The sequence below is a fragment of the Glycine soja genome, chromosome 18, assembly GCF_004193775.1.
Source record: "Glycine soja cultivar W05 chromosome 18, ASM419377v2, whole genome shotgun sequence".
Taxonomy (NCBI): domain Eukaryota; kingdom Viridiplantae; phylum Streptophyta; class Magnoliopsida; order Fabales; family Fabaceae; genus Glycine; species Glycine soja.
This window is the reverse complement of record NC_041019.1, coordinates 44,574,122-44,594,229: the sequence shown is the minus strand read 5'-3', so window position 1 is coordinate 44,594,229 and position 20,108 is coordinate 44,574,122. Positions and strand designations below refer to the sequence as shown.

The window sequence follows — 20,108 nt, the reverse complement described above, 5'->3', positions numbered from 1 at the left end:
AAATATTCTCATTTTATTTAAGTACATTTATTTACTATATAATTTAATTCTTTTAAAAAAATAACCACTTGATTAAATAAAGTTAAATATAAAAAAAAATACTATTCTAATAAATAATAAAAATATCTTAATGTTAATATATGTAAAAAAATACTATTCACATAAATTAGAATATGTATATTTATATATTTTTTTTAATTTTATATATTATATTTATCTTTTAAAATAATATTTGTGATTTAGGGACAATATTTTTTTTATCTATATTTAGAAATTCATGTTATTTATTATAATATAGATAGAAATATTGTCAATAAATTATATAAATAAATATTTTAAAAATAGAAAATATTCTCATTTTATTTAAGTACATTTATTTACTATATAATTTAATTATTTAAAAAAATTAACCACTAGATTAAATAAAGTTAAATATAAATAAAAAATACTATTCTAATAATAAAAATACTATTCCAATTGAACTTGTTGTTTGATGTTATTGCTTGTAAATTAACTACGTAACTCTAAATGCATCCACTGTTCAATAAGTTCTTATCTTGTTCTAGCAAATTCATGGTTTCATTATATGTAACTTGTCACATATACAGGGCATATTATAAAATTGATTAGTTTTTGGGGAAAAGGAATTCATATAGGGTAGGATTTGGAGGTAAGTAAGGACATTATTTGTTTGACTTGTGTAGTTTTTGGACTCATGCATTATGTATCAATCATTATTTGCTATGTGTTGGTTTTTTAATTGGTCTGAATTTTGAGAGAAGTTTTGTTTTATTTTATTTTTAAGTTTTGAATATCATTTCCTCAAGTTAAATTGAATGGGACGATAAATACTAGTAATATAACTATAAATTACATATCATTGTATTATAACATAGTAAATTTTCTTTGAAAAAAAGCAGTAAACTAAAATAACTCCGGTAAACTACTTATTTCCTCCTAAAATAACCACATTGATAGTTCTTTGATTTTCCCCCTTTTCTAGTCATTCCTTGTCTCCTTCTCATCTCCTTCATCTTGGTGGCAAAATTCCTCTTCCATTCGGTACCTCCAAAATTATAATATGACTTAAAGTTAGCATTATTATGTGAAAAAGATATAGTACAAGGAAAATGAAAAAGTCTAATAATCATATTGGTGATGTTAGAAGAGTTCAAAAGTGTGATTAAAAAACATATTCCACAAGTGTAAATATTTAAGGAGACAACACACAACATATCAAATCAAATAGGAATACTCCCTATGCTTTGTTAATTTGGAGTTGCCTGCCATCCTTGTGAAATACTATTATCTTTCTTTTATTGGAATTTTTAAAGAAGTTTATCTTTTTTTTAAAGACTCCCTTCAAAGTTTAAATTGTTTTATTATTTTTATTAAATTTATTGAATTAGACAAATAATAAGCAACCAAATTTCATAATTTATTAAAAAATAACATTAAAAAAAATATTTAAATGTTGTTAGAGGTCCAAATTACAAGGGGAACGTGTACATGCTAGGTTTTTGAACCAAAGGTTTTGTTGCTTATTATCAACTCCATCTACTTCTATTGCTCCTATGGAAGACCAAATACAAGAAATGCGTGAGACAATTACTAAATTGAATGTTGCGCTTTTGGCAAAGACAGATAAGGAGAGGACACTTGAAGAAAAGATGTTGCGGCTGATAGAGAATCATGATCGCATAGTCAGGAGATGTGGATGGAACTGAGCACCATGTTGATGATGCTCAAGTTGGTCATTGACTCTTGGCTATATTGTTTTAGTTTGATTGTCATGTTAGTTATGAATTTAAACTATATTAAACTTTCACATTGCATTTTATTAAACTTTGAATTTGTAGTTTATCAATATTTAATTAGAACTTTGTTATTAGATGTATTTATAGATTATGAATGTTCACTTTTTTTATATAAGTTTGATTGTATAGTTTAATTAAAAATTATATTTACAACGGATAATTATTAAAAAGGTTAAAATCTAATAAATGAAAAAATAAAAATAATGGCATATTTTCTTTGAACAATCGAGTTGTTTTTTAACTTATTTAAATTTAAAAATTAATTATTAAACTAGACAAAACATTTAAAATACATTTTAAAATGTAAAATTAGCGACCGAATTAGCAACCGAAATTATTATTATTTTCTAAAACTTTATTATTTAGTAGCCATCGAATTAGTGACCGAACTTTATTTTAATTTATTTTACAATTAAAATTTAATTTTTTATTACCGACCGAATTAGTAACCGCGTCTTATTTTAATTTATTTTATATTTAAAATTTAATTACTTGTTAGCGACCGAATTAGTAACCGCATCTTATTTTAATTTATTTTATATTTAAAATTTAATTACTTGTTAGCGGCCGAATTAGCTACCCCAACTTCGGTTACTGATTTGGTCCCAAGCAAAATAGCAACCAAATATCTAGCGACCAAATTTTATGTGCTTGCAACTCAGTAGTTCGATAGCGAAATAGCAACTAAATAGAAATTCGGTCGCTGAAGGTTTAGCGACTTGGGTTTTTGCAACATACATGATTCGGTCGCTATTTCAGTGGCTAAGAGTTTTAGCGACTGAATTTGGGGATGTAGCGACCGAAAATCATGCTTTTTTTGTAGTGTGTCTCTATCTTTATCCGAGTGAGAACCCAGTGGTAGCTCTTGTTTCTCCGGTTCTAGATTCTTCCAACTACCATTCATGGAGCTGATCGATGATGACAACTTTGAGTGCCAAAAACAATGTGGAATTCATTGATGGAAGTGTGCCCGAACCACCAAAAACAAATCGAACGCATGGTGCATGGCGTCGCTGCAACAACATGGTTGTATCCTGGATCGTGCATTCGGTATCCACATCCATTAGACAAAGCATTCTATGGATGGACAAAGCAGAAGAAATATGGCGTGATCTAAAATCGTGATATTCACAAGGCGATCTTCTTCGAATCTCCGATCTTCAATAAGAGGCAGCTTCGATGAAGCAAGGTGATCTTTCCATTACCAAATATTTCACTAAATTGCACATTGTATGGGATGAATTGGAGAATTTCAGGCCAGATCCTACTTGCTCTTGCACTGTGCGATGTACATGTTTGGCTCTTACTACCTTTGCGCAAAGAAAACTCAAAGATCGAGCGATACAATTTCTTCGCGGTTTGAATGAATAATATAGCAATGTTCGATCACATGTCTTGCTCATGGATCCATTGCCTACGATATCAAAGATTTTTTCATTCGTAGCACAACAAGAACGACAACTTTTTGGAAACAATCTTATGGCAGGTGTCAGCCTTGAACCTAAGGGAAGCATGATCAATGCTGTAAAATCAACTTGTGATTTCTGTGGGAAAACTAGACACACTGAGAACATGTGTTACAAGAAGCATGGTGTTTCGTCCAATTATGATGGGAGAAGCAAAACAAGCGGCATCAAAAATGGAAAGACATGCACTCATTGTGGGAAAATTGGACACACCATTGATGTATGCTATAGGAAGCATGGCTTTCCCCCATGATACAGGTTTTCCAACTCAAGAAACACTGCAAACAACTTAGTGACAATGGATAGTAAAGTCACTGATCATCAAACGCAGCACCACGAGTCTCAAGAAGTTCGTTTTTCACCTGAGCAATACAAGGCATTGCTTGCTTTAATCCAACAACCATCCCATGGGAACTCAGCTTCCACTTCATCTAATGTCAAACAAATAGCTTCTGTCTCCTCGTGTTCTATCGACCCAGCTTCAATCACAGGTAAATTCTTACCTTCTGTAAATCATGCGCACACACGCACGCACACTCACTTCTTGGATATTGGACTCCGGAGCAACTGATCATGTATCGGCTTTGTTAACTCACTTTTGTTCCTATAACCAACTGAATCTTCCCATTATGGTCAAGCTACCAAATGGTCACTACGTCCCTGCTACCCATTCAGGCGACATATGTCTTTCAGCTTCCATAATTTTGTCAGATGTCCTTTACATTCCTTCGTTTACCTTTAATCTCATTTCCATATCCAAGCTTGTTTCTTCTACCAATTGTAAACTTATTTTCTTCTCCACTTCATGCATATTACAGGATACGAACACTCAAGCGAGGATTGGTACAGTTGAAGTGAGAAACAGGCTTTATCACCTTACTCCAAATCATATAACAACACCCACTGTTCAAACTGTCATCACTCACCCATAGTGCACCGTCACCCCTATTGATCTTTAGCATTTCCGCATGGGGCACCTTTCTTTTGAATGCTTACAACACATGCAATAATCTTGTCCTTTCTTGAAACATAATAAAAACTTTGTGTGTAATACATGCCATTATGCAAAGCATAAAAAGTTGCCTTTTCCCTCTAGCAAATCCTATGCATCCTGCTATTTTGATCTTTTACACATAGACATATGGGGGCCATGTCCAAAGCTTTCTATGCATGGTCATCACTATTTTCTCACCATAGTAAATGATCATTCTCGATTTACTTGGATTTTTCTCATGCATACAAAAGCTTAAGCACGTAAAAACATTATAGCTTTTACTACATATGTTGAAACTTTGTTTAACAGAAAAATTAAAACTATACGAACTGACAATGGTTTTGAATTTTCCATGCATGATTTTTATGCACTTAAAGGAATTATTCATCAAACATCTTATGTCGAAACTCCTGAACAAAATGGCATTGTCAAACGCAAACACCAACACCTTTTAAATGTAACTCGAGCTCTCCTTTTTCAGGCTAATCTTCCCCATAGCTTTTGGTGCTTTGCTTTAATTCATTGACCCACGAGCTTACCTATCATTTTCCTTGGCTTCAAACCTCATACCACAGGTTTCCTGGTCTATGATTTACATACCCACAATGTCACCGCCTCACGTCATGTTGTTTTCTATGAAGATCATTTTCCTTTACTCCATGAAATACAGAACTCACACTCTTCTATCTCTCCTGCACCCTTCACCCATGATCACACCATTTTCGAACCATTGCCTACCTCAGTTTCTTCCTCGCCATTACCCACTAACCACATTGAAGATAAACCATCCATGACCTTGCGCTGCTCGACCAGAGACAAACATCCCCCTACCTATCTTCACGATTATCACCGGTTTCTCACTTCCACAACTGCTACCACCTCGACCTCCGTCCGGTATCCACTTCATTCGGTTCTTTCTTATTCTCGACTTTCTCCATCTTATCATCATTTTATTATGTCTATTTTTGTTTCTACTGAACCCACATCCTATGTCGAAGCTTCTCGTCATGATTGTTGGCTTAAAGCGATGCAAGTTGAGTTACATGTTCTTCAAACGAACAACACTTAGATTTTAACCACTCTACCGCCTCATAAAACTTCCATCGGGTGTCGCTAGGTGTACAAGATCAAGTACAACGCCGATGGTTCAGTCGAATGTTACAAAGCTTGCCTTGTTACCAAGGGATATACTCAAATGGAAGGCTTGGATTTTCCGGACACGTTCTCCCCCATAGCAAAACTCACCACTGTTCGTTTCCTGTTAGCCTTAGCAGTTCTTCATGGTTGGCATTTGCGCCAACTCAATGTCAAAAATGCTTTTCTCCACGGTGAGCTTAATGAGGAGGTATACAAGCAACTTCCTCCAGGTCTCTTGGTTGATAATCCTCACTAGGTATGCCGCCTGCAACGTTCCTTATACGGTCTCAAACAAGCTAGCCGACAATGGTTCACTTGTCTCTCCTTATTTCTTCTTTCTCATGACTTCCAACAAGCCTCCGCTGATCATTCCCTCTTCTTAAGCTTCAATGGTAATTCCAGTACTGCTTTTCTTGTTTATGTTAATGACATTGTCTTGATAGGGAATGACATCAAAGCTATTCGTCGCATCACCACCTTTATGGATCAAGCTTTCAAAATCAAAGATCTTGGTACTTTGAAGTTCTTCCTTGGTCTTGAAGTTGCTCGATCCTAGCATGGTATTCACTTGTGTCAATGAAAGTACACTCTGGACATCCTCTTAGATTCGGGTATGCTTGGTTCTCGCCCCATCACCACTCCTATGGACTATGCTACTCGATTACAGGTCACAATGGGTGATCCATTATTTGTTGAAGCTTCCTCTTCTTATCGTCGTCTGGTTGATCGCCTTATTTACCTCACGAACACATGCCCCGACATAGCTCATGTTGTTCAGCAATTGAGCCAATACATGGCTCATCCAACTACTGCTCACTCCCAAGCTGCCTCTCGTGTTCTTCATTACCTCAAGGGTACTCCAGGTTTTGGCATTTTCTTCTCTGCCACTGGTTCTCTCCAGCTCAAAGCATTCAGTGATTCCGATTGGGCCAGTTGTCGTGACACTCGACGTTCCATCACCGGCTTCTCCGTCTATCTCGGCAATTCCATTATTTCTTGGCACTCGAAGAAACAACCCACGGTGTCTCGCAGCTCCTCCAAAGCTGAGTATCGAGCCTTGGCCTCCACTACTTGCGAGCTCCAATGGCTTACATATCTCCTTCAAGATTTATGTGTTTCGTTTGTTCAACCTGCCAATCTTTATTGTGACAATCAATCCGCTATCCAGATCGCCTCTAACCAAGTTTTTCACGAGCGTACTAAACACATTGACTTAGATTGCCATATTGTTCGTGAAAAAGTTCAAAGTGGTCTCCTTAAGCTTCTTCCTGCCTCATCTTTGATGCAGCTAGCCGACTTTTTTACTGAACCTTTACCTCCAACTATGTTTCAACTTCTAGTTTCCAAGCTGGGAATGTTGAATATCCATTCCCAGCTTGAGGGGGGCTCTTGTAACTAATATTGTAACTAATCCAGCTTTTCATTGTAACCATTTTCTGTTATTGCTCAATAGCTTTTCCAACTGTTTTTCCCGCACTTATGTTTTCATCATTGTATAAATAACTTCTCTCCATCAATAAAGCCAAGCTGGTTTGATCATTTTGTTGTTTTTCATTTTGTTAATTGTAAAATGTTGGCACTAACAGTTTTGCATGAAGCTTTGTACGGATCTACTTGTTTAAATATCATTGGACAAATATGAAATTAAAAAAAAATAGAACTTTGACAGAAATTAGGAGATGTCTTTTTTACTATACGTTCTATAATAAGAATTGGCACAAACAAGCATTTTTCTTATTTTCTATTGGATCAGTGATGCTATATATTTTCTAGTATTTCTCAACTGATAGTCGGATATTAATTTTTTTAAGATGTAAAGATGGTTGAAGTAAATTTTTCCAATTCCAACAAAATAATATTCTATAATACAAAATAGTTTTTACATAAAACTTTTATATATATATATATATATATATATATATATATATATATATATATAACTTTGATGGAAATCATGAAGATGTTTTTGTGAAGATACTTGGTGCAATACAAATTAACGTAAACAAGTATATTTCCTTTCTCATTATTCTAACATGTTTTCACACTTTTTCCCTTATACAGGGGAAGAGGGAGGATAAAAAACTATTAGGAGATGAGAGAAATTATTGAGAGATGGAGAAAATTATGGAATGCATGATAGCATGGATTCTTTCCAAAATTACCATGGATAGAAACTTTCTATGAGCAATAAAACAGTTGATTAAAATCAACTAGTGTTATACCGATCGATAAAGTTTTGACAACAAAGATTTACTACAAATTGTACGAGCAAGTTATGTTTGATTTAACAACAAATTAAGATAACATGGGGGAGAAGGTAATTAACAAAATTGTTCTGCCTTGTTGAATGGTTTGGGAGAAAGACAAACGAGACTAAACAAAGATATGTGACCATGTTTAAGAACCCTAGAGTTTTATGTCAGCAACAAAATCATTGACAACAAACTAAGTTGTTAACCACCCCCCCCCCCCCCAATATGCACATATAACCTATCCAGTGATGTATGATGCAGCCGGAAGGCAAAGAAAATCAACTAATGCCGATATCTCTTTAGTTTCTCCCATGCAACCAACAAATGTTTGAGACACTGCTTCATTCACAGTCTCATCCCCTCCCAAAGATTTCTGTTACAACAGCAATTACTATGAATATTGTAAGTAGATGATAACATAAAGTTTTGTGTTAAATTACAAATGCACCTGCTTATCAAACCAAATAATTAAATTACAAAATGTACCTATAAGGCCACCAAAGCCAATGTTTGGTAAAGTATGATATTGAAATTTTATAAATTTGCTTTGATAAGGTATATAGTATATATAAAAAATTAGATATTATACTTTTTTATACTTACACTACTACAATAATGTCATTTTACGACACCACAATTACGACGGTTAAATGCAACACGTCGTAGAAATAGTAACGGTGGCATTGTTGTAATTTTTACAAAGTTGACAACGACGGTTATTGGAACAACCGCCTTAAATAAGCACATAGGCTGGCATAACGACGGGTGTGCATTAATGACCGTCTTTGAATAATTTTAAAAAAAACTTCGCATCCGTTCATATTTCACAAATTTTGCGTCCGTTACATTCCTCTTCTTCTCGCTCGCTCAACTCTTCCTGAGTCCTATTTCCTCCCTTTTCTTCCTCGGTGTGCATCACTAACCCTTCTCATACATACCTAAATGATAAATCCACCCTCTCATCTCAATTCCATTTCACTCCCGTACTAGGCATTTTAATTTCTCATTTTTGTTTTTCTTCTTATTAATTTAATTTCCTCCTTTTTTTGGGGGGTAAAAGAAAGGAAGCATTTCCATTTTTTCTCAGATATGCGAAACCTCATAGCCCCCGAACAAGGAAAACCCCTTGCGATCAATTACGGTTTTAACGTCGCCGTGAATGGGTCGAAGCTCATCGTTTTGAAGTCCCCAACGGACCGCGAGATCGAGGCCCACTACGAGCTGGGGCGCGGCTAGTTTAGGATAACCTACCTCTGTACGGACAAGGAGACGGGGGAGGAGCTGGCATGCAAGTCGATCTCGAAGAAGAAGCTTCGAACGGCGATAGACATTGACGACATCAGGAGGGAGGTGAAGATCATGCGTCACTTGCCACAGCATCTGAACATCATGACTTTGAAGGATACCTACGAGGACAACAATGCCGTGCATCTCGTCATGGAGCTCTGCGAGGGCAAGGAGCTCTTTGACCACATCGTGGCCCGAGGCCACTACACCGAACATGCCGCCGCCCCCGCCGTCACCAAGACCATCGTTGAAGTCGTTCAGGTTTGATCTGCTGCCTTGATCTGTGGTTTTTTCAGTTTGTTGGATTTGAATTTGTGTGAAAAAACTGAAAATCGAAATCAGTTTTCTATTTATTGATTTTTTAAGTCGTGGACTTAAGGAACTTGTTAACAAAATCTTAGTCTCTTTCTTTTTTATTTTATTTGTTTCAATGTGATATATTCTCTTTGTTCAAGCATTATTTATCTTATACTTGGTTTAATTCAAATGTTTGTTCTGGGATTTTGTTGCTTTTCCCTTTAACTGAACATGTTCTCACTGGCACTTGTAGAGGTTCATCTAATGTGAATCCAAATATGCTATACTAACTTATATGTGATGATATTGTTTCTTTGAAGATAAGTATTGCCATTTTTTTGTGTGATGATACATGTTGATTATAGTGCTCCACAGGCTGAGCATAGAGTAGTGGCAGAATTTGTGGCTAGTGATTCTATTTTTGGCCAAGTGGGGAATGTTTGGGTTTTGGGGAAGCTTAATTTGGTCACATATAGAGGACCAACTATGCTTGGTACCACTCTCCATGCTATGGCAATGCTTCTCAGGACCTGCCAATGGGATTGGTTTATTAATATTAGTGTTTCTGATTATCCCTTGGTTACACAAGATGGTATGGTGAGTGGCCTTAAATGATTAGGATTGTCCAATTGGATTGCTGCTTTGTTTTTTTCTCATTTTTTGTCGTTGGTTCTGTTTGCAAATCAAAATTGGAGTTTTGCCTAATAATCTATATTGATATTTAATACAAATCTTTACTATATAGTGTGAAACTCCTAATCTAATAGATGAACAACACCAAAATTGAAATATCATGACACCTTCCTCTTATTTCCTATTTTAAAGTCTCTTGTCTACATAGTTGGTCCACAGAGAAAAACATTTATCCTTAATGAAACAATGGATGCAAAGTTTGCTAAAAGTGTAAACTGCAACTTAGTGGATTTTCCCCCCTATAATTCCATTACAATTGCATACGAGATTTAAAGCTTCTAAGAGTCCAACTTGATCTAAAATTTCCAAAATTTAGTAATAAAAAAAAGGCCTTTTCTCATAATGAAGCTATTCTAGTGTATTTGTTGTGACTGTAGTAGTAGTACCAAAAATGACAAGTCCCTTATACTTACATTCCAGTTGTATCTGATAAAGTGAAATGTGAAGAGCTGTGAATGAAATGTGAGTCAGAACTCAATAACTTTGTTTTTATTTTATTGATCATTCCTTGATTATTTTCCAGGCTGCATGGTGTTTGCAATGAGAATCCCTTGGCACCATTGATATGTGGATTAGGACTTACACTATATCATATCGGTGGTAATAACTCTATCATATATGATCATGACTTGGAAAGGTAATAATTCAGATTTTATTTTCCTATGTTTTAGCAAGATTGATGTATTTGAAGGTTTACGTCTTTACGATGTAGTAATTAGGATTGGAAGCAAAAGTATGTTAATTGAAAACTGCACGAGTATACAAATTTTTTGCCAAATTTCTTTATGTGTGCATAGCTCTACAATCTTTGTCTCTCATGAAAATGAAGCACTAATATATGATATTCTAAAAAGTGTCAAGCATTTGAAACTTTTGTAATTCAACTACTTCTTTCTAGTAATGCCATTTCATCTTTCTAGCTGTATGCTATTTAACATTGATGGTCATCAAGTCCCTCAACACATTATGATCGAAGTTGGACACGCTTACAAGAGAATTCTGGCAGAGGTAAGATCTTTGTTGCATATGGTTTGTGTTGCTTCTTTTACTCATGAATGAAATTATGGTTATCTTAAACTAGAATAATGGCTTTCTGGTGAGATTTCTAGATAGTGAAAGTAAGGAATGAGCATCTTGATGATATGCCTATATGCAGAATGGAACTTAATTCTCATCTTGAAAGTGAGGAATGCTGCATACAGGCTACAAGGACTTGCTCATGAAGTGCTGCAATGGTATATATGCAGAATGGAACTTAATTTTGATTATTGTAAATACAAGTTATTATATGTGACACCCGAAAAGGTTGCCAGGTGAGTGCTGCAATGGTATATATAGTTGTTCTACTCTTTGAAACATTTTTACTTGACATATGCATTTTTTAACTTAAGAACCATAGTCTTCTTTTTCCATAATGCTATTGTTTTTACTTTGACTGCAGAAGTGATAATCTTCTGCGTCACTTGGACAATTTACATTTTCGTGAATTGCTTGCAAGGATAGTAATTGATGAGGCTCACTGTGTGAGCCAATGGGGGCATGATTTTAGACTAGATTATCAGGTTAGAGCTTCGGTACCCTTCAAATTCATGCAAATCACATGATAATATATTGCTTAAATTTTAATTGCAATTTTCCCAGGTACTTGGTAAATTAAAAATATCTATTTATATGATTTTTTAAAAGATTTAAAAAAAGATAAGTCCATGTACAACTGCAATTACATATATATTATATTATCTTTAAAATATATAATTTTATTGTAAATTAAAATATTTATTATAATTTTCAACTTAATTACATATAATTATATTATCTTTTCACATTCTGAATATATTGTTTGGAATATATTGTCTGTGATATGGGTGGGTAGTTATGGTTGTGCTTGACTCTCTTGTGCAAGATGAGAATAGGATATTGATGGGGAAATTAGTTACATTTGGCTCATTTTATTTAGTTCAAAACTAAACATCACTTGTATGCTTGTGTTGTTTAATGCAGGTTTTTGATATCTCATCTTTACAAATTTTTACTCCTCATGAACCAGATAATTTGCTTTGCGGCCGCAGGGAGTTATGGGAGGTGAGATTTGCCCAATTTTATTATTGCTTTTAATGTTACTTAAAATATTAGATTTAGAGCAAGGCATTGAAATTAAATTTTTTTTGTTTTTAATCTTACTGCAGGCTGAGACACTTGCTGATCATGTAAAATTCGACCATGGGTACAATGCAAAGAGCCCTGCCACTGTTAATGTATGTTTTTTTTCCTCCTAATCATAAGTAATATTGTGTATTATAGAAAATTAGAGCTAGTTATAATTTATGATGCTTATCCTATTGGATGCTATTTTAGTTACTTGAAAGTACGAGGAAGGTATTCAGAAAAGAACTTTTCATAACGTGATATTTAGGCTTATTCATCTTGTACTTTAATATTTTTTCATATTAATTTCATGGTTATATATGCATGTCAATATTTTTTATTGAGACATTAAATCTCATAGATTATCACTGTGCTATTTGGAGGAATGTCTATTATAGCGAGTCATATCACAGCTGAGAAACTTAAAAAAGTTAAAAAAGTATTTTGTCTGAAACAATATTTTTTTGAAAAATCATTATTTAATTTAGTATTTTGTCATAGGAATTATAATAACTTTATATAAAAAATTATAATAAGTTGTATTTTGTATGAAATTGTCTTAAGAATTTTTATTTTGTTACACTCTTGTAATTAATAATAAAATTTATTTATAAAATTAATATTTAAATGATAGATTAAATATAAATAATTTGTGAATCTCTTATTTTGATTTAATCTATCATTTAAATATTTATTTAATAAATAAAATTTACTATTAATATTAATTTTTCTGATGGGATATCATTTAGGAAAAATATCAATAATTAAAAATAATATTTAATTCAAAGACGGTGCTTACATCAGCACTGTCTTTGAAAGCTCGCTTTCTAAGACGGTGTTGACGTAAGTACCGTCTTTGAAAGTTGATCCCTTTCTAAGACGGTGGTTTTTGACCCGTCGTTGAAAGGTTTAACTTTCCACGACGTCGGCTTCTACGACGGTCAATGACCGTCGTTGTATCCTCTTTTTGACCGTCTTAGAAAAGCTTTTTTCTAGTAGTGTTATTAGAAAAAGAGTAGTTTGGCAAGGATTATTTTGATTATATTCGTAACCAACTTATAGGTACAACATCTTAACACACTCTTTCATGTCTAAAATTAGAAATTTTGTGTGTGGAATTTGTATGATTGATTATTTCCAAAACATAACTTAGTCTCAAAAAACTAGCTCAAAAGAGAAAGATTCCTCAAGTCTTATAAGTAATATTTTGGTCATATTTTTAACCAGTACATGACATCTTAACACTAATATAAGAAGGAAAAGGAAACCAATATGTATACAAGAAACATGAAACATTAATTAATTATATATAATGGCAATGATCATACAAAATATTTCATAGCAATAGAGATATCATTTCTTCTTAAATTCAAGTGGCTGTCATAAGGGAGTTGCCGTAAGGGAACCAACTTGAGTCTAGAAACCTGTATATGGAAGCACGCCAGGTCAAATTATCGTATTCAATTCCGCTTATGATTTTCATAGGAGGTTAAAGGAGAACATTTCAAATAAGTTTTACAATTTGTAAATCAATCTTGATATTCTTATATATCAATCAAGGTTTTTAAAAAACGATCCATCCTTTTGCAACATTAAGATTTTTTAAGTCTCTATGACCGCAATTGGGATCATATCAATTGTATTTAGAATGACAAACAAACTTGTATCCATGGGTATCACTCTGCCTCTACTTGACTTTGGCGGGTAATCCTCAGTTTGACCAGACACGGGTATCACTCCGCCTCCACCTAGACTTTGATGGCCACGTGTTTCATGGCCATCTGAGATTTACACAGTCAACATTGTAAGCCCTAGTGAATTGTGGCCTGCATCGAGAGCAAGGCGTCATCTGCCTCCACCTAAGAGGAGCCTTGCAGATATTGGGGAATTGATGGTGGTGGCTTCCCATAAATGACCTTAAAGGGTGATAGGCCTTATAGAAGGAAGCTGGACTCCTGGCTAGGCAACTTGTACAGGCATTTGGTCATGTCTTATCACTTCACTCATGCAAGACATTCCTATAGTTTTCTTAACCTCCTAGAGCTAAGGCAAGCATACATTATTATTGAAATAAATTAAACACAACTATTCTAAGAAATAACAAAAACACACACAATGCAATTAACTAAAAAAAAGATAAACAAATCCTGAGTTGCCTCCTAGTAAGCACTTCTTTAACGTCACTAGCTTGATGGGTTAGATGCCTTTAAGGTGGCATGAATTTCACATAGAACACATTTTCTTTGCATTTGTGCTTATTAGCTAGAGACTCCATGAAACTCATGTATCTCAAAAACGCCTTCCATACCATTGCGGGAGAAGTGTTGGTGTTCAAGGAGAGAATGACACTTAAAGATTTATCGCATTCCACATGCCTTTCTTCCTTGCCAATCAGTTGATGAGGAGGGATATTGACTTGGAGAATGTTTTCTTGTTGAATTTTTACTTGTGAATTCTTCTCCCATTGTTGTTGTGTTCTCTCCTCACCTTTTTCTTCATCTTTTTCTCTTGAATCATGCTCTTCTACAAGACTCTCCTCATGAGCTTTAACCTTTTCAAAGTTTTCTTCTCTTGTGACTAAAAATGGTATTTTAGCCACTTATTTTGCTAGCTTACCAACCTCAATCTCCAGATTTTGAATTGCGTTTTGATTGACTTTGAAGTTAGCTTCAGATGTTTTCATGAATTGCATCAACACATTCTCAAGATTAGAAAGTCTTTTTTCTTCATATTGATTATAAGGGTGTAACTCTTGCTCCCACCAATAATTTTCCATGGAGTAAATATGACTGTTATCATTGAAACGCTCTCTTGCATAGAAATTGCAATTTATCAGTGGTGGGTGAATCACCCCTAATTGCATGACTTCAACTTACTTAGACAACCTCTTTAATTGGTTACTAAGAAGCCTTCGATGTCTGAGCATACCACTCAATATATTTTCCATGGATCAAGTTCTTCGAAGGTTTCACCCTACAAGCATAGACTCACAAGAAAAAGATACTCTTTTTTTTTGTTTTTTTTTATCATTTAAATTTAAAAAAATTAAAGAAAAATAGCAATTAGAAATAAAATATCCAAAATACAAAGTACAAAGAACAAAGTCTCCAACAGTGGTGCCAAAAACTTATTGATGGATTGACAAATGCACCAATTTGTCTCAAGGAGTAAAGTTAAAACGGAAGTTCGAGTATCGTATCCATAGGAACATACTTATGTAGATGAATATTTGATTAATAAAAAGATTTGGAAAGGTTCTAGAAAAATAGTAATTTAAATTGGTAGAAAATTAAATCAAATAAGAAAAAAAATTAAACATGAATTTAAATTAATTAATTAAAGACAAAAAAAATATGAGAAAATCCAATAATATTGTAGAAGCAAATTTAGAAGATGAGAATGTTGAGAACTTAGCCTACCAGACCTACTCTTTGATGAAATGTTAATGATTTTTATCAATTTATAATTACTCCAATTTACACTTGTATCTACTAGTATACTCTAACTTTGGTCCCCAACATGAAAGAACCTAATTTATCTATTTTCTCTCCCAAATCCCTTTGCAGAGCTAAAATAGTAAATTGTATTAAGAATAGAGATATATAACAGGCTAAACAAATATCAACCTACCCCTAGCGATGACTTTATTTAGATACTATTTCCCAGTTCTATTAGAAAATAATCTTTCCCAACGCTACCCCTAAAACTTACCGTGCAAATGGGTGATCAAGCCACAAGCAATAATATTAAGCACAAGAAAGGATAATGCAAATGTAATATTCATAAATAGATAAGAAGAGAAATTACATCAAGAGTAGTTGACTGTCAAGTTCCCAATGAAGGAGGTTTAGCCTCTCATTGTCATGGATGCTTTACAATTGCATAAGGGGAATATTTAGTAAAGGGGGGAAAAGATAAGAAAGGGAATGTAGGGAAGGAATGACTCTCGATGCTTGGTTCTCCTTCTTCTAGCCTTTTCCTTCTATAAGAAATTGTATTCTCTTGGAATTTTTGTATGTCTTTTCATTCTTCTCTCTTATTCTTTTATATGTGCAAATTAGCGGGCTTCTTGCACTAAGTCTGCCTTTACTTTCCTAAATTAGTCTGCTTTCCTTAATTAGTCTGTTTTCCTTAATTAGCCATGTTTTCTTTAATTAACTCGCTTTCCTTAGTTAGGTCTACTTTCTTGAATTATCTTGTTTTTTTGGGTTTTATTTTACTCACTAAGCATAATAAATTCATCACTTTTAATATTCTCTACACAAAAACTTAAATGATGTTAATTTAACAATTACTTGCTCAAAAATGAAAAATTAAGAGAGAAAAATTACAAATTGCTAAATAATTTAACCCCCAAAAATATACTCATAATTAACAGTTATCAATCGCTATCGCTATTGGACAACACATGTGAGCCCTTAAGTGTTAAGGGATGAGTTATTCACAATTAAGGAGTAGTGAGAATATGTGTAGGGATCCTTAGAGGATCAATTTGGATGAGTTTTGGAGTGTTTCTACAATTTTTATTATCTTTACAATTATTTGAATGTTCCTCTAATCCTATGTTCATCCCATATGGTTGAAGCATCCTCACAAAATGGAGTGACCCTAACTGGTTTTCCTATGATTTTACCTAGTGTATTTATTGCATAACGCCTGTGTAATGATCATTGTGACTTGTTAAGTCATGGTAAGTAATGAATTGTGCGAGTGTGAGATGTTATGTTGTACTTGAGATGTGTTGTTTTGAACATGATTGATGTGAAGGTGTGAAATGTGATTTTGTGATTAAATTCTTGGGAGAAGTGATGTTACACAATGAGTGGTAAAATAATGCGAATTGTGCTAAGTTGAGCTTGTTATATATATATATATATATATATATATATATATATATATATATATATATATATATGTATGTATGTATGTATGTATGCTTTCGTTTATCTCTACCTGTTTAGGAATGTAAAACTCACTCCCTATGTGTTGTTTGTGTTTGGATCATGTGATGATCTTGAACCTTGTGTTCGTGGGAGCAGATGGTTAGATGGATGACTTTAAAAAACCTCGTGCTAGAGGATGCTGGGACACAACACTCTGATAGAATGTGGCATTGGGGCATGGGTTTCGATATTATTTGCATAACGTTTTGAGCATGTTACTTTATATTGTTCCACTGCTTAACGTAGATGTGAACCTTTTACCCACATGAACTCTTGTATGCTTAGAAAATAAAATCCATTTTTATGTAATTCTGTATTTCTATGTATTTTATTATTATATAAATATGTATATCGGGATAAGGGGGGAAGGTGATGAGGTTCCTGGAAGACATGGTCGAATTGGGAGAGAAGAGAGGTGATGATTGGGGGTGGAATCTATTCCTAGGGGGTGACGGACTAGATGAGGGTTTGGTCGAGTCCGAGATATAGGATAAATGGAATAGGGCATAAATGGTTTGAGTATGGGCAAGTCTTTTGACCTGTTGGGTCGAGGCAGTGGCCGAGTGAAGGGGTACATTGACGCGCAGGGTAATGGGTTGCCCCAAGTAGCGAAAGGTCATGATTAGCATGGAGAAATCAGTGGTAACTGGGCCCAAAAGTTTCAGGCATTGAACCCCTAGGAAGATATATGCACCATTGAGGGGTAGGTTAAAAAGGTTGAGGGTGAAGGTGTGGCCCTGAATGGAGATGTGGACCTAAGGGTAGGTGGTGTCGCAGTCGAGGATGCTACTGCTACCAACCATGAAGCGAAGTGCGACCGTTGATGATGGTGGAAGGCTGAGGAATTTTGCCACACGAGACTAGAAGAAGTTGTCCGTGCTGCCGCCATCAACTAGAATCATGACATGGTGGTGTGGTATGGAACCATAAATCTGAAAGGTTTTTGGTGTCAACATCCCTGATAAAGCATTAAGGCTAATTTGGGGTATGGAGTGTGGATTAGGGTCTGGGAGGACCACGTTAGTGTGTGAGTCGTTGTCCCTGTCCGCAATGAGAAGATGGTGGCAAGGTTTGCAATAGTGACTAAGACCCATTTCTCGTCAGAGTGGTAACAAAGGCCTTTGTCTCGACAAATGGCCATTTCTTCTGTTGAGAGGCATTTGAAAGATACCCTCAGGGTGGACGACGAGGAAGGTCCAGAGGGCGGTGGCGATGGTGGCGGCGTGAACAGTGGAGTTTAAAAATTGCAACTATGGTCATTGAATATCTTCCTGGAGTTTGGTTAGAGAAATAGTCATTAACAGTGGGCGAGACCCACAATCCTATTTGCCGCAGAGTTCGGGGTTCTGGCCGTAGACGAAATAGCTCAATTGGAAAGGAGACTAAGACCCACAATCCTATTTGCCAATCTTTTGAACTTTGTGAGGTAGTCATTAACGGAGCTGCACTGCTGAAGCTTGAACAAAGCTCCCTGAGGGTTGTTGTAGAAGGAAGGCACAAAACGGGACTACAATTCTTGGAGCATTGTTGGCCATAAAGTGAGGAACCCAATCCAGGACATGCACAGGTACTTGCACAGGGTTAGTCCTTCCATGTAAAATGAAGACATCATGAGGAACTCGTGATCATGTATGCCCTGATAATCCAAGAACTGTGAAATTTAAAAAATCCAACTCATAGGGCCCTATCTGTAGAATTGGGAACATCATGCTTCATGTGAGGCGATGAGTATGATGGTGGGGTGGGTGTTGTTGGAGATTTGGGGGAAGTCAAAGTGGTGGTGAGGGCAAAAAATCATTCCAGATTGGAATCGATTTTGTTGTTCATTGTTGTTTGGGATGGAGAGAGTGAGGCATGGTTTTGTGCAAGAGTTTTTTGGCCTTGGGTGAGGCGATTAACGGCCTCCTTAAGGCAGTTGGTGATGGTTTGGTGAGTGTTGTGGTTTGGCATGGCAAAGGCATGTCGGACCAATTATTAGACCTTAGAACTGAAGCAAGAAGAAGAAAATAATTTGGATAAGTTTGTTCTGCCTCATTTCATTTCATAATCGATATTTATAGATGAAAACAAGCATAAAAGGTTGTTCCCATAATTGGCTAGCTACACTAATTACAATGAATTACAGAATTTGTAAATTTGTTGTCACCGAATTTGTTAATGTAGTGGGAATATTATGAATCATTGTCCTTTTCATAAGTCGGTGCTTATGCATAATCGTTGAGGCGTGTGGGCCTCCTGGTGGTTCTCCTTGGTCCGTTAGTAGCCATGGAATTAACAATATTGCTATCAAATCCCCTGTTTTCCCACTCTTTCAAACATTCATTAATATCATCTTATTACGTGCACATATATGAACAATTGCTCCAAATTCTGCCAATTCTTCAACAATGGCATGCCTAATTAAAAATGAAAAATAAAAATGAGGAATAAATGATATCAGTGAAAGAAAATTAAGCTATGCACCGGTTAATTAGAGATAAGATTAATATTAAAGTTGAGAAAAACCAACCCTATGCCTCGAGTGCCTCCTGTGACTAGAGCAGTCATCCCACGGAGTGACCATCTTTTGTCCTTTAAACTCAACTTCGTTTCACCCATTAATTTTGTTGCTAATCAATGAAGCCAAGGGAAGGTAGAACGCAAAATAGTTATATGTAATATGGATATAAAGCAGGAATAATACTACCAATTGTATACTTGTTGGCTCTGTAAATTCTCATATCACCAATCACGGTTCGGTGGGAGTTATAAGGTTAGTTTGACAGGAAGAAGAAAAAGAAAGAAAAAAAAAATCATGGATTCAAATCCTTATCATTAACAAAAAATACTAGCAATTAACAACTAATATTAAAAGATATAGATATAAAAAAATAAATGAAGATTGACAATACCAGCTTCAAGTTTGTTAAAAGTGGTCTATTAATTATTATTCGAATAACAAAGGTTAATAAAACCCTATCATATATTATATTGAATCATATTTAATAAAAATGATGCATATAAATTCGAAATATAAAAAATACAATGAGGATGGTAAATAAATGAGTTCACCATCAAGCTAATGAATTAATTGACTC

At 34.8% G+C, this 20,108-nt stretch overlaps 1 pseudogene; it reads right to left on the bottom strand.

Moving 5' to 3' along the window:
- Positions 1-19,629, bottom strand: part of LOC114397292 — a 58,516-nt pseudogene extending 38,887 nt beyond the window's left edge.
- Between the last annotated feature and the right edge of the window lie 479 nt (positions 19,630-20,108).